Source organism: Canis lupus, chromosome 12, assembly GCF_048164855.1.
Source record: "Canis lupus baileyi chromosome 12, mCanLup2.hap1, whole genome shotgun sequence".
In the NCBI taxonomy this organism is placed as follows: domain Eukaryota; kingdom Metazoa; phylum Chordata; class Mammalia; order Carnivora; family Canidae; genus Canis; species Canis lupus.
In genome coordinates this window covers 47,678,528-47,704,513 of record NC_132849.1, presented here as the reverse complement: position 1 = coordinate 47,704,513, position 25,986 = coordinate 47,678,528, and the positions used below count along the sequence as shown (strand labels likewise).

At 38.5% G+C, this 25,986-nt stretch overlaps 2 long non-coding RNA genes across 5 annotated transcripts in view; one reads left to right on the top strand and one right to left on the bottom strand.

Moving 5' to 3' along the window:
- Window positions 1–25,986, bottom strand: part of LOC140601663 (uncharacterized) — a 158,933-nt gene that overhangs the window by 125,152 nt on the left and 7,795 nt on the right. The window lies entirely within an intron of this gene.
- Window positions 18,666–25,986, top strand: part of LOC140601661 (uncharacterized) — a 24,002-nt gene continuing 16,681 nt past the window's right edge. For 2 of the 4 annotated variants that reach the window (XR_012004657.1, XR_012004658.1), the window contains exons 1-2: window positions 18,667–18,969; window positions 22,431–22,594. This is a non-coding gene — a long non-coding RNA (uncharacterized lncRNA). Of the gene's footprint in view, window positions 18,970–22,430; window positions 22,595–25,986 lie in introns of all 4 variants that reach the window. The other 2 variants (XR_012004656.1, XR_012004655.1) reach the window with 2 other exon arrangements.

Genomic DNA, 25,986 nt, shown 5'->3' with positions numbered 1-25,986 from the left:
ATATCACAAATAGGAAATTAAACTTAGAAAAAACCTAGCCTCTCTGCTTTTGCAACATACTGGGCACTTGTTTGGAACCAGGAGTCATGCTAGTTATAAACACAGATGGAAACAAATAGAAAGATGTTGACTCATGGCTCAGTTTGGTTTCTAGGATCTTGAAACGGTTGAGAAACTGCATACAATCAATTAAGTTGAAGTAATTAATCAATTTCACTAGGGTTGAGGAAGATCTATTATAGAACTTTTCTTTGAGAGAAGGAAACTCTTTCCATAAAGTGCCAAAATACGTAACATGGCCATCGATGCTGGGATCTAATTGATCTGCTTTCATCACATTTTTGTCCATAACCAATTTTGAAGTTTTACTTCCGAGAAGTAAAAATTCAAACTCAAGACCAGGGATTTTTCTTACCTAGAAATTGTAAGAATCACAATATCCTTGTCTAAAAGAGGGTGAACATAATGACAGGGAGTTTGAAACACCAGATATATGAGGTATATGAGGAGAGGTAGAAAGATTTAGAATGCAAGGGCCAGGGAAGATGTGATTTGAGGGGAATTTGGGAGCTATTTTCAAATATCTGATGGATTGCAACATAAAATTGGCAAGAATTAAAGTATTTAGTAATGAATTTAGCTATAAACAAGAATGGAATTATTCAGGCAGAATTTGGGTAACGCTCTGTTGTGATGATGGTAACTATTGAAGTCCTTCAAATTTCTAAGATAAAATGACCAGAAGGAATAGCTGCATGTTGATTTGTCTAAATCTCCCAGAGGTCAGCAAAAGAACATTTATATAAAAAATTCTGAAAAAAAACAAAAAGTATTTGTTGACTAAATGAGTGAATGATTCCTGTATAAAGATCAAATAAAAAGAGAGCAAAATCTTGAGTTTCTTAACACAGATTGATTGTCGCCAAAGTTTCCTCAAGAGCCTGAAAGATCCTGTACTATCGATTGAATTCATCTACTTATTCCTAGAGGTTAAGGTAAAGCCATTTCTGTTCTTAAAAATTCTGAAAAATAAAATATCTTTTGTATAAACAAGTCTTTTCATGAAGATCGGTAAAAATAAATCAAGATCTTGGGTCTCTTTGCCAATGTCCAAGTGACACTAACTGCCCTCACTCCTATTCTCTTTTATCTCCTCTTCTACCATGTACCCTCAGCCAGTCTATTACAGTCACACTGGCCTTTTGAAACATGCAGGCATGATCTTTCCCCAGAGCTTTTGAATTGGATGTACCCTTTGACTGGAAAGCTCTTCCCCAGAGAAGAATCCCTTTTCTCCTTCAAGATATATACCCAAATCTCACCTTGTTGGGAAGGCTTTCTCTGACTACTCTATTTAAAACCACATGCTCTTCCCACCACAATTCATACAACACACGCATGTATGCACATGTGCACCCATACACAACATGGCCAATCTCCTTTACCCTGCTTTTAAGTTTATGTGGCTCTTAACACCTTCTAAAATTCCTACTTACTAATTACATTCACTGTCTCTCTCCCCATTTTAGAACATAAGCTCCAAAGAGTTAGGAGTTTGGTCTATACAATGATGAAGTCCTAACATTTGAAATGGTGCACTGGACACAGTAAACCTGAATGAATAATCACTGAATTGAGGAATACAGACTTGAGCACTATATGACTAGGTCAGGATTCAATTTCAACAAGATAACTATAAAACACACTTGTGATAACTTGTGCAGCAAAAAAAGAAAAAAAAGAAAGAAAGAAAACCATTATAATGAAACATAGAAATTAGATGTTTAGGGACGCCTGGGTGGCTCAGCGGTTGAGCATTTGCCTTTGGCTCAGGGCGTGATCCCCGGGGTCCTGGGATCAAGTCCCACATCAGGCTCCCTGCATGCAACCTGTTTCTCCCTCTGCCTGTGTCTCTGCCTCTGTGTGTGTGTGTCTCTCATGAGCAAATAAGTAAATAAAATCTTAACTTGGAACTTTCAAAAAAAATAGATGTTTAAAATAAGAAGGAAATTAAACATAAAAGGAAAAGCTTGCACAGTATTTAGAGGGAAATGTATATACTTATATTAGAAACAAGGGAAGGTTGAAAATGAATGGTCAAAATCTCCATCTCAATACAGAAAATCAACATAATAAACTCAAAGAATTTAAAAGAAAATAATAGGAATAGGATGAATAAAAATTAGCATATGAACATAGAGTTCAACAATATCAAAATTGGTTCTTTGAAAACACTAAAAAAATGTTTTAAAGAAGAAAAAAGAAAAGACAGTTAAAAATGAATAAGAGACCAAGGAAGAAGATCCCATAAAAAAAAAAAACAGAAACAAAAACTGATATTCAATGAAGAATATAGAAATCAATATGAAAGAGGAAAAAAAATAAATATGGAAACAGTAGCTAAAACTTTATTCTGAAAAGTAAAAATTAGACAAAATAAGTATTTCCTTGAATATACTACAAGAAATAGGAACAGGAAAAAAAAATAAGAACACAGACTAAAATTAAAAGATAAAGTACAAAAAGATATGGATGAGGAAAGGGAATGTTACAAATAAAATGGGAATAAAAGAGCAGAATCAAAATTCAAATCAAAGGCAGTAAGAGCAGATTTGATTCTATGAAAAACCAAATCAGACATTTAGAACAACTCTGGGAAGTTCCTGAGAGTGAGGAGAAAAATAAACAGGAGATGGAAAACAATGGAGGAAACAATAGATAGAGATAATCAACCTCACCACAATGTATATTTCTAATTAAAAAAAAAAAAGGAACATTTTGTAATGAAGTCATAATTAAGGCAATTTTCCTTTAGTCTACAGTTGAAACAGATACATGATATATATTGATTAACAGGGCTTAGACTACATGCTTGGTTAAAAAAAAAATCAATGAATATGCCATCCCTGGTAATCTACTGGAAATTACCTTAAATTGTCATTAAAATATATATATATATATATTACATATATATATACATATATATAAATATATATACATATATAAAATATATATTACATATATGTAATATATATAATTATTAAGCAAATCTGCAGGAAAATTCATGTTTCAAAAAGACAGGAATATACTGACCTCTTACCCATTAATTATGCTATATCAAAAATATAAAATACCTAAAGTTTTGAGGAAAAAAATGTTGAAACCTAATTATTACATACACAAATAAATTGATGTTCATGTCTTAAAAGAACAGAGAGGGAGTTAAAAATTCAAAAGATTGGGACATATAGCACTGCTATACCTACCCCTGTTGAAACAATTTGGTAAAGACAGATTGAGTGACTCAAGCAAAAACCAAAATGAATAGAGCTCAATTAGGAAAGTTATGAGGGACACCTGGGTGGCTTAGGGGTTGAACATCTGCCTTCGGCTCAGGGCGTGGTCCCAGAGACACAGCCCACAGGGAGCCTGCTTCTCCCTCTCCCTAGGTCTCTGTCTCTCTCTGTGTGTCTCCCATGAATAAATGAATGAAATCTTTTTTCTTTTGTTTAAAGGAAAGTTATGATATGAAGAAAAAGGATATGATGGTCTTTCTTTTTCTCATTTGGATCTCTAATTCAGAATCTTCAGAATATTTATGAGCCAAATTTAGATTATGTATCCCAGGTACAAAATGGAACCTGCTTTGCCCCTCAGCAAATTTCTTTCTTTTCCCAGAACTGGGGAATTCTCTGAAAACATATCCTTCCTCTCACTATTATGTGGAAATCTGTTTAAAGAAAGAAAGGATGTCTACACTATGACAAAGACCACTAACACTGGTTACAGGATTTACAGTTTCTAGTTTAGGACCAAGAAAATTACTAAAGTCTTTCTCTCCCATCCACAAAAGCAAGTTGCACAAAGCACATAAAGAAGCAACTTTCATATCAAGATAATTGAATAGCTGATTTTTATCATTTAAACTCCAACTTAATAGCTCTAGTAAATTTTCCTTTTATTAAGACAAAGCAATAAAAACTAACCAGTGGTCAATATTATTCCAAGCTGCTCTTCATTTCCCCTTTGTTCTATGAATTGTAACTAATCTGCTTTCACTATGCTTTAAAAATCACCATGTTCTGTAAAGGAGGAACTATATTAGACTGCCAAGAAATAAAGATTCTAAGAAAATACAATTAATTTTTCCAAGTTTATCTTTAAGTGATAGAATTTTTTATTTTCTTGTTCTCTGTATTTTCTCCAAAGTTTCTACATTTCTCAAAACTGGTATATGTTAACTAAGTTGAATTTAAATAAAATCTTAGAAGAAAAGAAGAGGGGAAAAAAGACATTAATGTTTTAAACATCACAGGGAGACTAAAATTATATAAATAAAAATATATAAAAATTGTAAATTTTTTTTACAATTCACTAAAATGTTAATAGTGACTATGTAGTGACCTTGCAGTGAGGAATGAACATTTTTCATCCCTTTAGATATTTTTATTCTCTGTATTTTTATGAGTAATGTGTTTTGGAATAGTTGTTTACTTTCATAAGATGTAATTAATTTAATATTTATTTGCATACCAAAAGAATAGTTCTACCTATGTTAAGAAGGATTCTAGGGCAGCCCAGGTGGCTCAGTGGTTTAGCGCCACCTTCAGCCCAGGGCGTGATCCTGGAGACCTGGGATTGAGTCCCTTGTGGGGCTCCCTGCGTGGATCCTGCTTCTCCCTCTGCCTGTGTCTCTGCCTCTCTCTGTGTCATAAATAAATAAATAAATAAATAAATAAATAAATAAATAAATCTATCTTAAAAAAAAAGAAGGATTCCAGAAGGAAACAGAAGAACATCTTCAAAATAATGTTCCTGAAGGAACCCAACAAAGGGATTATTTAAAGAGATTTGGAAAGAGTTAAAGGAACCGACAAGACATGGTGAGATACCCAGTTAACACTCATGATCCTGAAAAAGTAAGAGAAGGAAGTGGTGTTCACAAAGCTCAGGGAGAGCAGGAACTATGCAGTAGGAACAATTTGATATGTGCTATGACTGGAACAAAGCCACTGCCATATGTGTGGTAGGGGTTGAGGGCTCAGGACTCTGACTTTCTATTTTCTTGCCCTCAGAGATCCATCATGTCACCCATTGCCTGAACACAAGCCTAGCAGAGGACAAAAGAGCCTATGAGATGTAGTGCTTGGAGGACAGGTTTCTGGAGCACAGATTACAACACAACAGGGTGGAAGATGGATCTGTGGTGAACAGGTATACGGAATTAACTGGCATAGGCTTCTGTGCGTGCATCGCCCCCAACCCACTAATGCATCCACTCACTTTTCACATCAATATCAGACCACTGAACTGGAAACCTACATTATTTTGTGGATTCTAGTCTCTACCTCTAACCCCACCTTGACATGGCTATTTTCTCCCATTCAAAGAATAAAAAGTAGTACAACAATCCAGATCCAAGATAATGGCTTGGACCAGAATGACAGTGTTACATGGTGAGAAAAGTGATCTATTTCTGCGTATATTTCAAAAGTAGAGTCAGTAGGATTTGTTGATGATTGAGGACCACAAAAGAGAGATGAAGGCCAACAAGCTCTGTCATACAGACATAGGACAACTGAGAAGAGGAAGATTTCGGGAGGAGCCAGGTTTAGGGAAAAGATCAAGAACATACTAAGTTTGAGATTTCTATCAAATATCCAAGTGGAAATACTGAGCAGTCAGTTGGATATAAGTAAGCATGAAATTCAGGGAGGAGGTCTGGGATTTGAGGATAAATTGGGTAGTCATATTTTGTGGATGGTGTGTGAGACCATAAGATTGAATGAAATCATGAATAAATAAGTGCAGATAAAGTAGTAAAAAGGACCAAGTGCAACACTCCACCATTAAGAAGTCAGAAAAACATGAAGAAACATTGAACCCCAGGAAGGAACAGCCTGTGACATGGAGGAACACAGGGAATGTTTCACCTAGAAGCCAAATTGAAAAAGGTCTTATCCAGGATCCAGTAGGAAAAGATAAACAACTATATCAGATATTCCTAATGCATCCAGAAGGATGAGGGTCTGGAAGTAATTATTGGCATTATCAAACAGGGGTTCTTGGTGATCTTGTCAAGAGCATTTTTATTGGAATGGTGGAGGAGGAAGCCTACTTTGGGTGGACTCAAAAGAGAACAGGAAGATAAAAATTTGGGGTAATATATGTCAGAGATGATTCTTTTAAGATTTGCTCTTACAGAAGCAAAATGAGATGGCTGCTGATTTGTAAAATGGAGGTCAAGTTGTACAAGTTTATTTGTTTTAAAGATGAGAAAAATAATGGGATATTTGTATCATGATGGAAATACCCCATTCTCCAGAGTGAGGTATTCCTCAGAGTATCAGAATATCTGACAACATTTTCTGGAAAAAAAAAATTAATGTACCTATATCTATTCATAAATCCCCTTAAGACTTTGAGAGCTACTCCCTAAGGAACTGATTTTAAATTTTGCCACCCCCAAGTCAGACAACCTTTGAGAGAGATAAATGACATTTCTGATGTCTTGCAGGATCAGTTGATGATGGCCAGCACTAACACTTCCTTGTAATCGAAGAACCCCATGATCGACTTAGTTCTGCCTCCACACTCTGATTCTGAAACGTGAGAGACTTCTAGAGTGGAGGCTGTGCAGAGCCAAACATGACTTCCAGATGATTCCTACTTAAATGGCAAGTTGACTACATTTTGATGCTTTTGATTTAACCACTTTTATGCTTTCCAGTTCACCTCTCTGCTTTTCTACGCGATGAGAAAAAGAGAAAATGTAGTAAGTCATGAATGGCATTGTTTTTCTGGTTTGGGTTTTGTTTTTTGTTGTTGTTGTTGTTGTTGTTGTTTTGTTTTGTTTTCTGAAATTTTCAACACTGTCTTAGGGACCAGTGGGGGAAAATCTTCCATACATCCCCAGAGAGTCCCATCTCCCTTTTCTGGCTGACTCTCCTCTCTCTAAATAGATCCTTTCCATTTCCACACATTTCCTGGCAAAACACAAACTGAATCAGGGGTGAAATTGCAAGGAAGACATGGAGCTCAGTTTGGACAATGATTAAACTCAGATGTAATAACCAAGGAACCATGTAAGCCACAGGCAGGGAAACGAGGAGTTGATTAGTATGGTCCCAGGGTTAACAACTAGGGAAAATGAGAAAAATGATTAACAGCAAGAAAGCATTGAACAGTGCCATTCCCTGCTAGGTCCTGACGGCCAAGGAGCCTGGGCGTCCTCCCGGATTCTATGTTTCTCTGCTCTCCGCATTCACTCTGCCTCCAACTGCTGCAACAGACAATCTCTGACTTTACTCGAAGCACTTTTCTTTTGTATTTCTGCAATCTTAGGCAAGCTCAGGACCTTGGGGCCTTATAGATTAATGCTTGTCTTTGCCTTGTGGCTTTCACTCCCCAGATGCCTCCCACCAAAGAAGTTTCTGCACTGCAGAAATTCACAATTTACTCTATTTCCAAGAACTTCCAAAATCAATCTCAGAATCAAGCTTTAGGACTTCCTATCATTCCTTGTCCCTATCACCAACTTCCCTCTAAAACCCCATCAGCTTATGCCCTCTCTCCTAACCCATTCCTTGACCCCTATACCCACTTCTCTTATGAGACCCCCAGAGCTGACTGACTACCTGTGCTATTGTCATGTTCTCAGAGATCATACACTTTCCCAACCCCAGTTTATATAATTCTGTGATAACCTTTTCATAACTCCATAAACATGACACACACTTCTAAAGAGACAGCAAGCACTTCAGGAAAAAATAATAATAATCCATATGGTTTATTACTATAGCAAATTAATGTGTGGAACACATTAAACATGACTTAGCCAGGCAGAAGTGTGTCTCTGTAAACCTTAGCTCATCAGCATGCTCGGCTAAGGCGTGCAATCTTTAGCAAAGAACCATAATGCCCTCCGCATAATGACAAAATAGCCCTTGCCTCAGCTCAGTGAGAAAATTTATAGAGCAAATGTCCAGAGGAGAATAACTGATGTGCTTCCTATGGGCTGTTTTATCAAATACTCACCATCCTTTTGTCTGCATTTATAACAACTTTACAATGTAGCATAGGAGGCCTTCCCCAACCTGTCTCCTGACCTTGTCTCCAGCCTCCTCCATCAGAACTCTTCTATATGCTCCCTATGCTCAAACCTGCTTCCGGGGTTCTATCATCCTTCTTCTAAACTGGTCACATAGTCATCTCTGTCTTGTTTTCCCTTAGACTCCTTTTTTACTTGCTAAACACCTATGCAACTTTCAAGATATAATTCAAATGTCACTTCTTCAGTAATGATTTCCCAACTGCACATCTCCCAGCAAAGGACCAAGTACCCACAGCAGAGACTTAGGGTGGACTTGTGGATTGAATGATTACATTTTAGACTTTTTTCAATGTATTTCCTTTCTAGACCTTCTGAGATTTCTTTGAAATTCATTCAAAGCCAACTCCTAAACCTAAGTCCCAAACTAAACATATAGCAAAAAGGCTCAATAGTGTTTTGTGTAGTTGTAGGCACTCTCAGTTCTATCACTATGTATGCTAAGTTTTAGAACAAAAATCCTAATATTAACCTGTGCTCTGATATTACTATGCAGAGATATTTCAAGTTGTATAATAGCTATATTTCTAAAACATTAAGCACACTTTAAATCACTGCTGCTGGCCCCTATTAGTTTAAGAAAGTCAAAGAAAAACCTTTTGGTAAAATACAATACTTCCTAATGTGAACCATTATTCTCAATCTATCTAGTTCATAAATTTAAATTTTGGCAAACCCGCTTTTCTCAAATCAGAATCCACTGACACTATTGCTTATCATTCAGAATAGAATAAAAATTTGCAAATTTATGAAAGGTAAGAAATAGGAAAATTTGCAATAAGATGTAAAACTGAGCAAGATACCCTCGTTATTCCGCCCTTGAAAACAAGAAAACAAAAGAAAAAAAATTATAGTGAAAGTATTAAAATACTCTCTTATCATTTATTACATTTAATCTCTATAAAATCACTATGAAGCAAGCAAGGAAGTAACTAAAACTATTCCATAGATGAAGAATATGGAGTCCAGAGAGATGCAAAGGAATCTCAGGTTATATTGTGTCAAAGCTTAAACTAAGTTAGGCCCAGGCACTACCAATCCTGTGCTTTTTGGAGGTCTTTGTAGAGAAGAAAGACATTTCCAATGTCTAATGTTATAGTTGTAACATTTATAACTTGATTTTATTTCTGAAATTTCCATTGCAATAAGCTTGCATGTGTAGAAGTTTAATCTATTAGTGAGAGAGAAATGTTTATTCAGGGAACCTCAATGAGAATAACATTATTGTATGTCATTGTAAATAGGTAGGCTTCACTTAAAAAAATCTCATGTGATATGTGAAATGAAATATTACTTACTTAATTATAATCCTCAATATAAAAAAATTGATGTATGCCAGAAACTGAATCCTTACTTCAACTTTCATGACAACCCGCACAGTAAGTAATATCATTTATATTTTATAGATGAGAAATTGAGGCTGAGAGAAGTTACTAAATTATCCAGGTTGACACAGAAAATTTACCAGTGTTCTCTCCTTCATTCCTGGCATTATGCCTTGGACAGTGAATGCTCATGATAAATATTTTTGAATGAATGAATGGCCAAGTAGATGAATGAATAAAGTGGTAAAGCCATGGTTTGGTTCAGGTGTGTCTGCTTCTAAAGATCAAGTTTTTTCCTTGCAGTGTATTCTTCATTTTATAAATAAATATATTGCTGGCTTCTATAAATGCATTTCACATACAAATTTTCAGAACATGATCTGGTACGTAAATTGAGGAAAACCTGGATTGTAAAATGCACTCCATACCAGTGGCATTTGAGACCTATCAGATCTGAGTTCCACTCTGGCTTTTAATTATGCCTGGATATGGACAAAACTTGGGTTAGTGAGTCAATCCAGCCCCCTCCTCTGCTTTGACTCCCCTGACTCCATCACCACTCTCCCTAAGATCTTTTCCTAACTCTCCAGGGTTCTACCTAACATTCCAATTAATACATATAGGACCATAAGCAACTTCAACAAGACTGCTATTTCCAATAAGGAGAGAGGGCCAGTAACAAGTGAATATAATTCATTCTATTACATGAAGGACTAAAAGTACTTACTTGCCATAAACGGAACAAAGATGAGAATGAAAAGCATTTACCAAATCATGAATTCCTAAGAGGAAAATCAAGAGGTAAGGTAAAAGAGCCTCCTTTTTAAAGGCAAAGGACTGTCTTCCATATCCCTGGGTCCTGAGCTGCAGTTAAATTCTCAGTAAGAAATCAAAAGCAAGTTGACAAATGAAGAAAAAAATGAAAAGAGGGGAGGCAGACCACAGCAACATGTCATGGCTGACCCTCTTGGGGGACAGTTCACCCACCTGCAAGCCTAGCCTAGCAGGTAACCTTGCCTCCTCCCTATTTTCACCAAGGCTCTTCAAATCTATTATTGTAAAGGACAATAATTCCATGGACTCTTTGACTCCATCTCCTAACCCCACATGTTGCCAGAAGATAAAGAACCCAGCGTGTTGGGAAGGCTTATGTGTGGATGCACAATTACAAAAGACCTAGAGAGGCACAGGGGGAACACAGGGCAAGACTAAGGAAGTAGAGGAAGTAGAGAAAAGAGATGTTCTTATAAAACACTAGTTCAATGGAAGAAACGCTGAGGGCAGCAGGTCAAGAGTAGATGAAGTCACAGTACAAAGCTTCATTTCTTAAGCCTTTTGGCCCAACACTCTGCTCTGCAAAGCCTTTGTACCCTAGACCATATCTAACAGCCTGAAAGCACAACCTATTCCATCACCAGTGTGAATTGGGTTTTCTCCAGAAAGAAGGAGGCAGCAATGCAATCTGGTGTTTGTATAGAAAACACAACAGCAGAGAAAGGGAGGTACACACCAGAACATCTGCTCAGAGACACCATCTGAGAAACAGCAAGCACTCACAGGATGGAAACATCTGTACACTGCTCTGCATTCCAGGAGCCTTGAATTGCAGAACAGGAAGCTAGAGAGAGGAGCATGACAGGAGGGACTCAAACTGAAAGGAAGTCTGAAATTAAATGGCTCAGATAATGTAGAAGAAGATGCTGAGAAGAAAGATGCAGAGGATAGGGAAGGAGAAGTGTCTCTGGACTGCTCTTTTGGTCATCTTTTGGCACAAATGATGAACATGGCTCTTGTGAAAGAATCGGTACACTGCACGCTATGGAAGATCTTTCCAAAGAGTTCCAAGGAACACCAAATACTCACAGTTTACTGCTAAATGGTTAGACAAGCTACTTAAAGTTACAGATTATAAGCCGAAGCTAGGGAAATCCAGGTCTATCTGATTCAGCAACCATGCTGGTTCCTTAACACAACCCTTGAGTTTTTTTCCAGCATTTACAGTAATAACTATTCTCTCATTCCTAAAGAGTTCTCCACTGGCCTCTAGGTCTCCTCTCTTTGGGTTTTCTTCTTCCTAGTCCTCTGCACAGTTATCCTCAGCATCCTTCTCCAGTTTTTATTTATCCCTTAAATATACCCTATGCCATTTTGCCCTTCATTAATATTAGCCAGGGATGTAATATTTTGCCTAGATAATATACCTCATTCACTTCTGCTTATACATTTATGCTGATAACTCCTAAACTTCTGAATTAAATCAGACCCTTTCCTTAGCCTTAGATCTATATATAACCAATACTCTTTTTTACTTCTTCACAGGCACCACAATCAATATTTCCCAAAATAAGTTTGGCTATTTGACATTTCCAGAGGCCAGCCCTTCCCATTCTGCTCTAAGCTGCATGGCACATGCCTTTATGTTCATATAATTTCCAAAGCACAGTGTTGTTATAGTTCTCATCACAGAACACTTGAGTTATGGGTTTACTACTCTCCCTAACAGACTGTGAGCTGTTCAAGGATTGGAAATGTCTCATTCAAATGGATCTAAATATAAGGTAGGCAGTTAATGTTTCTTGAATGAATAAATGCAGAGCCTGGTCTAGTTAGAGGTACCACCACAGTATGTCACACAAGCATTCCTTTATATTCAAAAGGAAGTCATTGTAAATGCTTCATTTTCTCTCACTCTCAAGTCTAAGTAGCCAAGTTATATATTTACTTACTTCCTACATAACTTGTGAACATGTTGTCCATTTCCATTTTTAAACAGTCCCCACCCCCTGCCACACAACATTCACACTACCTCCACCCTGTTTCAACTGTAGAAGATTGAAAGGCAATTAGTGAGTGGAGAAAGCAAATTAAAATACTTAACTCTTGAATTCTGAAAAAGCCAACCAAATCCCTCTTCCTGCCCAGGGTAGGAAAAATTCCCAAAGCAAAGGAGAAAAGAACTATTAATTTTAAATAAATATGTAGCTTTGATTACTAGTGGGACTGGGCATTCTAACTACAATTAAGATTGTTTGGGGGACTAGACTGAATTAAGAATGCCAGTTCCTAAACAGTGACTCGAGAAGCCATAGAACTTTCTTTATGTTCTGCCTAAAGAGAAGGGAAAGAACTAGCCCCACAGAACAGATTTGAAAGGACAGATAAAGAATAAAGCAAAGTTGTTATATTGTTGTGTTACAAGTTCTGCTTATTCAACACAACACTTCTCTAATTTGTATGAAACTATCTTAGAGTTTAGTTGAGCTGTAGTTAACTAGTTAACCTAATTCCATGGTTTATAGGCATTTAATTAAAATAATTTTTATTTTGACTTGGCAGCTTTTCAATTATGAAGCTAATATTTCTTCTCCCCCATGTCTCAAACAATTTGAAGGCCATTGTAAAGCTAATGGGCCCTAGGCATGTGCCTGCAGAGCCTAAACAATAAAGCTTCATTGACTCTTTATATTCACTCAGCCAAAGTACACTCTTAGAAATGTAAATCTGATCATGTGATTCCTCTATCTAAAATCCTTCTATTAATCCTAGCCACCTACTGGATAAGTCCAAATTTCCTAATAGGCAAGCACGGCCTTCACAGCCTGGCCCTAGTTCCCTCCAGTTCCATCTCTTGTTAGGACATGCCACCATGTTCTACCTTCGCTGGAATTTATGCTAATGCAGGCATGAGGTTGCTTTCAACCTCCACAGTTCTGAACGTTTTTACATTGTCTGAAATGTCTTTTCTGTCTCATTATCAAGGGAAAGTCTATATTTTTAAATAACTTTTGAGAATATCACTAACTCTCTGAAACCTTCTCAAATCTCTTTCCCTACCCCTCGTTACAGTTTATCAGCCATTCCCCTATAATTGCTTGTATCTCATGCTCCTACCTAAACATTTGTTACATGGCTGCCTTAGCATCTAGACTTGGAGCATCTTGAAGGCAGGAACTAAATTTTGTTCAAGTTTGTTTCTCAAGCTTTAAGACTTAAACTTGTCATGTATTAGACACTAAACTTTGGTTGAATGAATAAATTAAAAGATGTAGTTACCCATGGTAACAGTGTAAATTACAATGATTTGCAGCCATATAGTAAATACTATACATATTAAAAGAAGGAAGCTTAGGCCAAATTAGGTGAAGAAAATTTAAGAGGAAAAAGACCTTCAATTATGAGATTATATTAGTGACTTAAACCACAGAAAATGTGAGAAAGACATAGGTGATTACAGAAAAGCAAATGTTATTCCAGAGTAAAGAGAAATGAGAGAGATACTGGAATCCAGAGACAAATTATCTTGATATCAACCCCTGGCAAGATTCCATAAAATATTATTTAATCAATTATGTGTGATTCAAAAGAATCTGTAGAGGAAACAACAATTACTGGGAGCTAACATTTCTCTCCTAAAAAGAAATCATGTCTAAAATCACTACTTATTTTTGCTCTCTTAAAGTTATTTCTCTGATAATTCAGGACAATGAGGTAGCTATAAGTGAAAATTTGTCAAAATACTTATTTGCATCATCACACTTTAAACAAGAAATAAGAGATACTGAGATATGACCTAATTCAAGTATTGTCACATAAAGGAACTCTCCTCCTCCTATCTATACCATAGGTCTAACCCAAAGTAAAAAGCAATAGAATTCTCCTATCTGGGTAAGAGGAGGAGAAACACCCTTTGTTGTGTGTTTTTATTAACACTCCTGAAAGCTAAGGGCATATCAAGAACACTAAGAAAAAGCCCTCAGCACCATTCTGTATATAAGACACAAGTAAAAACAACCCACACTAGAGAATTTTGAGGGCTATGTTACACCAAAAGTACCATGGTATAACAATTACAAAAATTAAAACCTAAAAAAAAAAAAAAATCCAGTTGAAATATTTACCAGATTGATTCTATCAACCACAGAAGATGTGTCCATTTCCTTTTGTACATAATATTTACTTCAGTCTCTTCTGTTCTTCAACATACCATCTCTGACATTTAATTACAAATTATGAGACAAACAAAAAAAGGAAAGAACTCATTGTCAAGAGATAAAATAGTCAGTATAATGAGACTTAGAGATTACTAAAACTATCAGACAGCGATAGTAAAATAACTGTAATTAATATTTTAAAGGATGTAGAGCAGGGATCAGCAAACTATAGCCTACAAGGTAAATGCAGCTTTCTTCTTGTTTTTGTAAATAAAATTTATTGTACACAGCCACATTCATTCATTTATGGCTACTTTTGCTGGCCAATGGCAGAACTGAGTAATGAGAGACTAGAGAGCCCACAAAGCCTAAAATATTTATTACCTGGCCTCTTACAAAAACAAATTTTGCTGACCTCTGGTCTGATGGAAAAATTTGACAATGTGTATAAACAAATACAGAACGTCAGCAGAAAGAAGGAAACCATAAGAATCAAATGGAAATGCTACAGATAAAAATTAGATCAGAAATGAGTAGTTCTTTCAGTGGGCCCTTCAGTGGAGTGAAAACAGCATGGGAATACATTAGTGAGCCTTAAAAAGAAAAACGATCCGGATAGAAATGCCAATAGAAATGATCCAGAAAGATAAACACAGAAAGAGAAAAAAACAAAAGAGAGAGAGAGAAAAAAAAAACCCAGAACAGAATATCCACAAATAGCAGGACAGTAATGGAAATGTATTTATAGTCCCAGGAGAAAACAGAAGAGAGAAAATATTTGAAGTGATAATATGAAAGAATTTACCAACATTCATTGTTACATAAACTTACAGCTGATTAAATGATCATGCCCTATAATCTGGAAGACTAATTAACAGAATAACATAACTTGGATAGAGGACTTTCATAGTATACATCAGAGTCCTAAATTTCATCCTATCCTTTAACATCTTTGCTCATTTCTATAAAAATATAAGTTTACTAATCATTTTTTTGATTATACTGATCTAAGTTAAAAAAAAATCAGTGAGTGAAAGAAGCAGAATCGATAGTGTCTAGATGGCTTCCTGGTGCAATGGGCCAAACTATAAGTATAACCACAAATTTGAAATATATTATACAAACCTATAAAAGCAGATGAAAGAGGCTTGGCTTAATTACATTACATAACCCAGACACAATGGAATTACACAAAATCAGGTCTAAACCAAACAATATCTGTATTTGATATAACCCAAATAAATGCATATACTCCCAAGATACCACTTGGTATCAGCAGAGGTACAGATTCTGAGGCAACTAAAGTAAGAGTCTCTTTCTAGTCTTTGACTAGCTTGTTAAAATTGGTGGAACATTTGACAATTGCATTCTTTATAGGTAGACAAACTACACTGTGTTCAAAATGTAAGTGGCCAGAATAAATGAGAAGACTTTAAATCATGCCAATGGAACAAGAAACGTATAACTCAAGTAAAGCCAATGCAGCCAAGATATTCTCACAAGTGGAAGAGAAATTAAACTTACCTCATATGGCTTCAGGAGATAGAATTGAAAGATGAATAAAAGTCAGATTCTAGTTCAGTAAGGCCCCAAAATGGAATAGGCTGGCTTATAAAGAAATAAGCCACAAACTTGAAATATATTATACAAAGCTATCACTACAGATGACCACATAAAAACTTGATCTTGCAAATGAGGCACAAGTATAGGGTAGTGGTTATGTACACAGCTTTCCCACCTGGACACTTTACATTTCTGCAATTCTGGAAAAGAAAGCCACATGGAGAAGAGAAGAGGGAAATGATAATGATGGTAGAACCAGTAACTAAAATAGGACTATATTTAGGAAAAAACATCTCATATTTCATTTTGGATGTGCTGATTTTGAATTGCCTGACAGATAACATAACAGAAATGTTAAGTTGTTAATGAGTTTTATTGTTTGGAGTTTAAAGGAGACGTCTGAGCTAGAGATAAGTTTGGGTACTTTCACTGCAAAGGTCAGAATTTCCCAATAGAAATGTAAAATTAGTTTTAATAATATACTTTATTTAACCTAATATATTCAAAACATTATAATGTTAACATATAATCAATATAAAAACTATTGGGATAACTACATTTTTGCTGTTGTTTGTTGTTTGTTGAAATCTGTTGTGTGTTTTATATTTCTAGCACATCCTAATTCGGATACCTACATTCCAAATACTCAGCAGCCACATTTGGCTAGTGGTTACCATACTGGACAATGCAGGCATAGATTGTCATTGAATTTTTTTTAATAAATAAATATAGAAAAGAAAAATGGTTAGGAATAAGCATCGAGAAAACCAAACAAAAGGAACGAAGATAAAGCTGACAGAGAGGAAGAATCTGGAAAAGCATATCATTATGGGAGCCAAGAGAAGAAAGGGAAGATGTGTATGGATAGTTATGTTTAATTCTGATGAAAGTTCAGGACGGAAAAAATATCTTGTCTATTTAGTGTTGTAGAAGGACTGGGTGCCATTAGCAGGACTGCAGCCATATGACAGTGGATTGAAAAATGACAGTTTGTACTCCACTCTTCTCAGAATGAGCAGTAATGTGCTCAAACATTGTGGTTCTCTGCCCAGTCTGCCAAGGGCTTTGGATCTCTGTTGGATAATCTATTAAAGAGAAAGAACAATTGGCAGGCTTCAGGGTGCCATCTCAGGAGACTCCTGTGCAAGGCACGGAAATGAAACAGCTGCAATGCCTCCCTTCCATGCACATCATCTTCTTTTGTAGTGGATTCTTTCAGAAGATGTAAGCTTTCTTCCTATTCTTCAGTCACAATCCAGGATAAAAATTGTTCAAAGCATAAAATAAGGCATTTCATTCTTTAAAAGAAACATTCTCTGGACATATTTGGGCAAAAATGGGATGAGGGAGCATCTTTGTGCACAGAGTTGAGATTGATGATGACTCTTCAGAACTAACAGATAAGCAACAGGTGCATGGATGACCTTGTGGCAGTTACAGGGGGAAAAGGCCATGTGAATAGATGACTTGATCTCAGCTCCCCGCTCAGGAAGATCTCTCCATTAAAGCAATGCTAAGCCCCGTTTATAAGAAACTATGAAATAAATCCTATCTGCCAACCACAGCAAGGACAAAGCAAGGTTCCCCAGTGCTCTCTCTTAGATGCTTTCTCATTGCTATCTGCAGAGCTGCCTCCGTTGGCTGGGGGCCCCCACCCTACCACCATCACAAGGGAGCACATCCTTTGGAGAAGAAATGGGATGAAAGAAAATGACATTTGCAGTGATAACATATCTTGGGTCCAGATCCAGTCTTGGTCCTGAATCATTAGACTTCTCTGAACAAAACTTCATGTTCAGTGGGTTCAAATAAACAACACATAAAGATTCTATTATATGACCAATTTGCCTGCAGTTGACACATGGCAAGTCTGTGTGCTCACTCGTTTACTTATACACCATGTTGCAAGGAGAAAAGAGGCCTGGGTTCTAGCTCTGTGTGATACTGAGCAAAACCAGCCTCTTTTCTGGGCCTCAGTCATCTCATCCCTTCTAGTTCTGACACAGTCTGGTCCCACCTCTATTGGTTCAATGGTCTCCAGTTTCCCTACTACTCCAGGTCCCCCTAGGATCTCTGTTCTCTCAAAAGCATTTTTTTTTTCCTGCTCGCTCACTCAGAGGATTCATGATGACTGCGGTTGCCATAGGAATGATTCATCTATCATAAAGGTGGCTGCATGAGATCACAAATACTCCAGGGAGAGCTAGAAGTGGGGGAAGTGGTATTCAGAACCAAGAGATAGATCGGCTCTGAAAGTAGATGGCAGCTTAATGAGAGGGGGAGATAAAGTGCGGGCATTTTCTATAACTCTCATGTGCCTGTGCACTTTTCCGAGAGGCATAAGTGCAGATCCACTGTCAGATTTGTCTCCCGTGATCCCTCCCATGCCCACTCAAGACACCTTTCCACAAAAATAGAATGTAACATGTAAGCTGCAAGGAAGCCCCCTCCTCACAGGCCAGTTGATGAAACTGGAAGGTCGAGAGAGCCTGGAGCAATCCCGAACACCAAGTCCTGAGCATCCACTGCTGGCTGCTTATGATAATTCACTTGTCACTTACAAGAAAAAACTGGAGACAGTTTTGAAAGATTTAGTTTTCTACATGGATTGTTGATACTCGAACTTACCATTTTTATTCTTGAGGTCAATCATTTTTATTATAATTCAACTGCCAATACTATAATGATCATTTCCTTCTTTTCTCTCCCTAATAGGACTTCACAACAACCTAAACCCTAATCCCAATCCTAAACTGAGTATTAAAACTCAGTGGTGAACCAAATATCCTGCCAATCCTGTCTATGGACCGGGCCCCCTATTCTGGCCATAGATGGCCACTCTCTCAACCTTAGCCTCACACAGAACCCTAAGTCAGATGACAGTCAGCCCTTTGTGTGGCCAGGGAGTGACCACTATGATGGAGAACCAGTCATCTCACAATGACCCCACAAGGGCACAGAGGAGAGGACAGGTGGGAGGTCAGTGCAGGTCTGTTCCACAAGGTGCCTCAACTCATTGTACACGTCTTTCCAAGGATAGGTCAGTGGCATTTTTATTATGAAATATGATACATTCATTTCACAGTTTCCTAGCAACAGGATGCCAATCAGCAAACGGTAATTCAAGGATTTATCTTCTTTGTTATGAAGGAGCTAGGAGCTAGGAGCGGGGGCGGGGTGGGGGACAGGGAAGAGGGGGAGGTGGGGGATGTGCAGGAGGACTTCCCAGCATAAGGTAGATCTGAGAGCATGGTTTGAGGATGAGGAAACCAGGCCTGCAGAATGAGGAACGTCAGAGAGTCTGCCTTTCTTCTCGCAGGCTCTTTGAAGCAGGGTTTCATCATACTGCGTACTGCCGCAGCTGCTGGCTTCCTGCTTCCGCATTAATTAGTAGTGTCAGTGGGTCCAATTTTAAATCATATGGCATGTTCTTGAATCACACACAGAGCCTGTTCCATCCACAAAACATTGGCAGCAAAAAACAAATCAGGACAGAAACAATAAACCTTCTCGGCTACTTCCCCTAGCTGAGCTTTGGAAATGCTGTAATCACTAAGTCAGGTGGTTAGGTCGCTGAGACATTATCCTGTGGCTCGTTCCCACTCTTTTTAGCACCTGCAAATTTATTACATAAGATATTATTTTGTACTCAGTTTAATTAGTTAGAACTATTTGTAGTCATTTGAAATACACTCCATGTTGATTAAAATAATTAGTGTAGGGCTACTAAATATTTACCTAAGATATGAATCCAGGGGGAATTTGATAAATTTAATTAGCAAGAACTAATTATTGTTATGATAGGAGTTAGGGTTTAATAAATATAATTACAGAGCACAAATGACGGTTTCTTAATTAATAGATACTAGTTGCAAACACAAGAGCCATTATCATATTTTCATGCAGGACATGCTATTCAGCACACCTTCCAGATGTCAACTGTAACAGCAGTGGTGACTTCCAATAAGAAGAGCTAACACTTATACTGTGCTTCTGCTGTCAGGCACAGTCCTAAGTGCTGTTAGTACATGAACTCATTTAATCCTTACAACAACCCTACTATTGTCCACATTTTACACATACAGAAACTGAGGCACAGAAAGGCTAAGGAATTTGCCCAAGATTACACAGGTAGGAAGTGCCAGAGCTGGCATTAGATCCCGTGCAGTTTAGTTCAAGAGCCCACACTTTTTACTACTCTCTGTAGCTCCTAAAACAAGCAAGCAAGCAACAACAACAAAAACAAAAAGAGAAAATGTGTGATTGTCAAAAGATCAGCAACCAGAATCAACCCCACGTTTGCTATTCAAGAGATTTTTGGTATTTGCAGATAGCATTTTCATGATTTTGGAGATTCTAAAGAGACCGTGAAGGCACCTGGCCTCTGGCTATCGCTAACTTTGCTGAGGCTGAGATGCAGAAAGGGGAGGTGTTGGAACCGATGAGCAACGTGTGAGCCTTGCTAAATGTTCAGGGCTGTGTCCCAGTAGTCTCCTGTGGTGCGCCCTGCTCCGACCCATTCTGCACATGCATGCTATTGGGAAATTTTCTACCATCGAGGTGTTTGCAAATTAAAGGAACAAGAAACTATCAAGGGCCTACATAATGACTTTGGGCAAAGTTTAGTTTGAACTCCAACAAATCGTGGGTAGAGAACACAGTTTAGGATGTGTAAGGTCGGGGCACCTGGGTAACTCAGTTAAGTGTCTGCCTTTGACTCAGGTCATGATCCCAGGGTCCTGGGATCAAGCACAGCATCAGGCACTGCTCAGCAGGAAGCCTGCTTCTCCCACTCTCTCCGTGTTCTCTTGCTCTCACTCTTGTTCTCTCTCCAATAAATAAATAAAATCTTTTTAAAAAATTACTGGTCACAGATCCTAAATGAGAACCACAAAGCAGTGGTTCTCCTACAAATCAAGTGAGCCCTGTGAGGAGTGGAAACCCAGAGTTTGTGCCCAGCTATCCTTCAGTGTTTCACAGAGCAATGCAGAGTACCCTTGATTTGGCCTATAAGGAAAGTCCTTGCTTTTTTCTTGAGGCTAGAACTTGACGCTGCTCACACATGCTTCAGGCCTCCAAGGACAGCCTGGCCTGTAGAGATCAGTTTTCTAAAATAGATTATTTGACAGCAGAGTATATGAACAGGAAACCAAATATGCCGACTGTTTGCCAAGTGGAGACATCAGCTGCAATCTTCATGTACTGCTTTTGTGTTCCCAACTCTGTCTGGCCCAGAAGTCTCTCCTCCAGCCTCCTGATCTTGGCAGCAGCAATCTGAATCAGCAGCCACCTCAGAGGCAGATTAGAGTGAGAGGTGGGCTATATCCCAAATTAATCTCATGGAAATATCTTATTCTTCACCTTACACTTGTCAGAATGGCTACTGTCAAGAAGACAGGAGATAGCAGGTGTTGATGAAGATGTGGAGGAAGGGAGACCCTCCTGCATGGTCAGTAGGAATGTAAATGGTGTGGCCATTGTGGAAAACAGGATGGAGGTTCCTCAAAAACTTAAAAATAGAAATACTATATGAACTAGTAATCCAACATCTGGTTATTTATCCAAAGAAAACAAAAACACCAAGGCAAAAAATAAATATATATATATACATATACATATATATCTTTACACACACACACACACACACACATTCACTGCAGCATCATTGACAATAGCCAAGATATGGGAACAATCTAAGTGTCTATTGATGGATGAAAGGATAAAGAAATCATGGTACATATATACAAAGGAATTTATTCAGCCATAAAAAAAGAAGGAAATCCTGCCATTGATGACAACATGGATGGAACTTGCTAAGTGAAATAAGTCAGACAGAAAAAGACAAATTCCAAATACCATAGGATCTCTCTTATATGTGGAATCAAAAAAAAAAATGTTCATACAGAGAACAGGTTGGTGGTTTTAAGGGGAAGAGGTGGCAGGGAGGGTTAGAAGAAATGGGTGAACCACTTTTATTTTAGTTTAAATAAATTGAACAATTTTTTTTAAAAAGGAATTACAAACAGTATTAATTAGCAATAGAAAGAAAGAGAGAAAGGAAACCTGGAGTAATTCTGAAAAAAATATGCCACCTGCCTTATTTTAAAGTTCTTCAAGGTCACATATGCAGGTCACCTTACTTTTAATTGACAGAAATTGCTATAAAGTTTCCCTAGGTTCTGTGCTGAGTCATACAGCAGTGACATTTTCCCATGGTCACACGCTTCTGGATTCTATCCGATATTCAATGGGAGCTCAACCCATGCAAGGCGATCCTAATGAGTCCCAGAGTCAAGCTCAGAGCACCTTCAAAGAAAAGCTCCTCCTGTCCTTGATACCGTCCGTACATCACAGGTGCCAGACCAGTCAGTGCTTCATTCTATGCCTCACTACACATATTTTGGCCACCACATATGATCCAAGATTATACAAAAGCCAATCATTTTGTTGTAATTGGAAAAGTCACTGCAAATGAATAAAACCACCTTTCTCCTTTCACAGATGCATCAAGTGAGATCCAGAGATGCGGAGTGAATGTGAGCTTCACACTAGCAGAGGCAGGCCTAGAACTCAAGACTCCTGATTCCCAGTTCAGCGTTCCCTCCACTGAATGCAAAATGATGTGTTCTTTCTAAGAACACACGTCCTAGAGGCCTCACTAACTGGTATTTTGAAATCTGTTCAATGTTTGGAATGCATGGTCTAACTTCTTCCAAAATGACCACACTATTCACATTAGCCACATGAAGCAAGACCATTAGACTCAACCAGAGCTTCCTTGAGCTTTTTCTACGAATAAGAGTTTGATTGGCTATTGTCACAGGCACCTTTACCCAGATCCTGACTCACATCCTTGCCTATAGCCTTCCCATCAAGAATCCTGTCTTTCACTTGAGCTTCTGGGACATTGGGAAGTACCCAGGCTCATTCATAAGGCAAAATGGGTAATTGTTTTCAAAATAGGCAAAAGGTGGCATTAAGGGAAGGTTGCAAAAACCTATAGAGTATCGAAGGCCCAGGGCTGTCTATTCAAAGCAGAGTTTGGGAAGGTCTGAACAGGGCAAGCCTAGGATCACCTCCCTGGGGCTCAGCCTTGTGTATAAGGAACTGTATTTCTCCCTCCAGTCAATCTGGAAACACAGTTTAATCTAAGGAGAGCTATGTGGGAGGGGAAAAAAAGATGAGAAAAACCAATAAATAGTAAAAACAGGAAGCAGGAAAAGACAGGCCTGGATGTGCAATTCTTTTTGTGCCTGTTAAATGAACTCTGGTGGGGATGAGGAGAGAGAATTATCCTATTTATATATTGAAAGGAATTTTAAATATGCATAGGCAGGGAGAGAGGATCCACAGAGATTGAAATGCAAAACACAGCGTGGCCTGTGCCTCTCCCCTTCTATCTCCCAGTACCATTAGCAAGCTCCTTGCACCAATTTCTGGAAAGCTCCTTCTAAAACTCAGAGCCGTCCTTCCACTTACTCAGCACATCTGTCTTAGAAAAGCAATTCTATTTTTATAAAGAAATGGGCCTTCACTTGCAAAACACCTTGCAAATGTATTCTCTCATAGAAACACAGCTCATATTTCTACACTGATACACACGCATGTCCAACCAACCCATACACACACACACACACACACACACACACACACACACACACACCTCTACCACCACCTTTACTTCTGTCCCACAATCTCCTGGCCACTAGCCACTGAGGTTTTAGTATAGATTTATAACATATGAAAGGAAAGAACTCAGTTGGTTGGCTAGGTGGCTCAGTTGGTTCAGGTCTGTCTTTGGCTCAGATCATGACCCCAGGCTTCTGGGATGGAGTCCCACATCAGGTTCCCTCCTCAGGAGGGAGTCTGCTTCTCCCTCTCCCTCTGCTCCTCCTCCTTCTCATTCTCTCTCTTTCTCTCTCTGTCAAATAAATAAATTCTTTAAAAAATTATTTAAAAAAAATGAAAGGAAAGAACACCTCATTTACTGAGCTCTAGCCACGGTAACATATTTACATGGCATGGGAAACTTGTCATCATTCAACTGACCACAGTCACTTTGGGAATATGTAAAAAACAGAAAACTGACCATAAATATGTTTTATCCACATTTAAGAAGCAATCTTTTTTTTCCACACAAATCTCAACTCCCTTACTAAATTCCCCCACTCACTATCCCCACCAAGCAAGTTTCACCTCCTCTAAGATGGCAGGAGCTACTGTCCTCACTGGCCTCACTGAACAGCAAATAAATCCTAGAGTAGCTGCTGCCAGCCCCCCTACCATGGACCAATACATGGATCCTCAATCCCAAACCAAAGTCATGCAAGAAAGAAGAATTGCTAAATAAAAACAATCCCTTTGTGAATCACCTCACTTGCTCCCCAGCCTCGCAATATCCCTTTCTTCCCTGCATCTCACAGTTACAAAAAGCCCCCACCCCTCTAAAGGAGGGCTATTTGTCTATGGGACTAGGCCAGAGACATGGATATTGCTTTAGGAAAGTCGCCATTCTATGGTCATTTATAGAAGAGTATTTTAAAGACTATGCAGTTTGTTAATGGACCATCAGGACTTTGAGATTTTTATTTTAAAACTTCCATTTAAGAATGAATTTGGAGAGAGTAAAGGGAACCAGGGACAGGGAGTGATGGGAGCCCATGTAACACCCCAGTGCTAGTGTGTTAAAGGCTATATATCCACTCTTCAAGTAGGAGGCGGCCTGGAGCCATCCTGCAGCCTAGCCTGGCCATCCACTCAGCAGACAGGAAGAAGTCTTTGCCCATCTTCTGACCCGTTCCTCAGGCCCAACCACATTCTTCAGAGTTAGCTAACACTTCTTCATCCTTTAAGTTTAGCATTATTTCCTCTCAATATCTGTCTCAAAGCTTCCCTTCTGATGGTTGAACAACTGCAGTCTGGCGGGAGGGGGATGGATGGGTCGGAAAGATGACTATTTCCACACTGAGACATGTGGGGCTTGTCGTTTTCTATGGAAAATCCAGGTGGTGGTGATATAGAGCAAACAGTTGGTTCTCTGGCTCAGATACCAGGACCGAAGTGGGGCCCAGAAGCACCTTGAAAGGTCGCAGCATATGAGCCATCCTGAGGGCATTGATGTGGAAGGGGGTCCCCAGGGATAGCCCAGGCTCGATGCATCCCCAGGAGGCCATTGCACAGAGGGCAGATGTCACTTTCTGAGCAAAGAGACAAAGGCAGAGCTCTACGTGAAGAGTTTTCTGTAGGCCCAGATTTATGACACTGGGACAATATGAATCATCATTGCTGTAATTACGTTAATGTAACATTTCTCACTGAGAATCCAGGGAAGTGCTTACATCTACATTAAGCTTTCAGGCAATCAAAGACCGGAAAAAAAAGCCTGAAAATGGTATTAATGTGTGAAAAACACTTTAAAAAACCCACAGATATCTTGAGAACAACCGAGAAGAATGTTTCACCAGGCTGTCTACAATTCACAGCTCCAGCCTGAGCACAGGCTTCTGAAGACACATAACAATGGTGTCTTCCTCCCTGAGGAATTAGCACCTGAGTCATCCACTGCCTTCAAGTGTGGCACCTACCACAGAAACAACTCTCCCCTTGGCTGCCATAAAATATCTACCTTTCCTTAGTGTTGATTTTCAAATGGGAGGCTGAGCGGGCCCAGAACCCAGATCTCCCATGGACCCGACTATTCCTAACCAACCATGGGGCAGAGGATGGAGCCAATGAGAGCAATAATGCCATCTGTCTGAGCACCTAGATGTCCACCTCTTCCATTTCCCTAGCAGCCCTCCATGAAGTGATTCAGGCTGGGATCATGATGCTAGGAGATCTCTTCTCTGACAGAAGTAGGATGGTAGTTTGGGGGAAAAATAAATTAGACTAAATTAGTCTAAACTAGATTGGACTTTACTAAAAGATAAACGAAGCCAAATCAGACAGAGGTAGGGTATATATGTCTTCAGCAGCCCCCACCTCAATATCTATCTATAAGGACATTTGGGGACACCTGCAGGCATGTGCTTCCGAGTTCTGTTTCTGATGGTGCCAT